This window comes from Cupressus sempervirens, chromosome 2, assembly GCF_028749045.1.
Source record: "Cupressus sempervirens isolate cs-2001-9-10 chromosome 2, ASM2874904v1, whole genome shotgun sequence".
Lineage (NCBI taxonomy): Eukaryota > Viridiplantae > Streptophyta > Pinopsida > Cupressales > Cupressaceae > Cupressus > Cupressus sempervirens.
The window spans coordinates 563,735,369-563,736,702 of NC_143119.1; positions in this window are offsets into that span (position 1 = coordinate 563,735,369).

Sequence of the window (1,334 nt, forward strand, 5' to 3'; positions counted from 1 at the left end):
TTTGCTTGCCAATTTTGCTAGCCAGGTCGGCTCACCAAGTCATCTAACCATGTGGTCTTTGCCAAATCAAGAATTGACTCTTTAAGTCCACTCACAGCTCGTCAAGCCGGCTCACCAAGATGACCGTTCATCAAGTCACCTCGCCAAGTCGACCCTTGAAGTCCGTTCATCAAGTCACCCCACCAAGTACTCCCACCAAGTCGACTCTTTAAGTCAGTTCACGAAGTCACCCAACCAGGTCGGCCCACCAAGGACTCTCACCAAGTCGACTCTCTAAGTCTGTTCATCAGGTCACCCCACCGAGTACTCTCACCAAGTCAACTCTTTAGGTCCGTTCATCAGGTCACCCCGCAAAGTCGACCCTCTAAGTTCGTTCATCGAGTCACCCGACCAAGTCGACTGTTTAAGTCCTTTCATCAAGTCACCCCGCCAAGCCGACTCTTTAAGTCCGTTCATCAAGTCACCAGAACAACTACTCTCACCAAGTCGACTCTATAAGTCCGTTCATCAAGTCGGCCCACCAAGTACTCCCACCAAGTCGACTCTTTAAGTCCGTTCATCAGTTCACCCCGCCAAGTACTCTCACCAAGTCAACTCTTTAGGTCCGTTCATCAAGTCACCCCGCCAAGTCGACCCTTTAAGTCCGTTCATCAAGTCGCCCCCCCCCCCCCGAGTTGCTTCTCTAAGCCCACTCACCATGTCAGCTCACCAAGTCGATTGTTCAAGTGCGTTGCCAAGTCAACTCTTTAAGTTCGCTCGCCAGGTCAGCCCGCCCAAGTCGCCTCTTTAAGTTCGTTCGCCAGGTCGGCCCGCCCAAGTCGCATCAGCGGGCTAACTCGCCGAGTCACCTCACGAAGTTGACTCTTTAAGTGCGCTCACCAAGTCAGCTCACCAAGTCGACTCACCATCTCGCCTCGATAAGTTGGCTTGCCGAGTTACCCCACCAAGTCGTCCCCTCTTTAAGCCCGCTCACCGTGTCAGCTCGTCAGGTCGGCTCACCAAGTCGACTAATCAAGTAGGCCCACCAAGTCGCCTCAAGGATAGCTCCTCACCATGAGTCGCCTCACCATGTTGACTCAATGAGTCGCCTCACCATGTTGACTCTTTGAGCCCGCTCGCCGGGTCGCCTCACCAAGTCGGCTCGAGTACGTTGCCAAGTCGACTCTTTAAGTTCGCTCGCCGGGTCGACTCGCCAAGTCAGCTCACCATGTCATCTCAACGAACCAACTCGCCGAGTCGCCTCACCACGTCGGCTCTCTAATACCACTCGCCAAGTCGCCCCACCAACTCGCCCCGTTAGGCCCACTCACCACATCGCCCCGTTAGGCCCACTC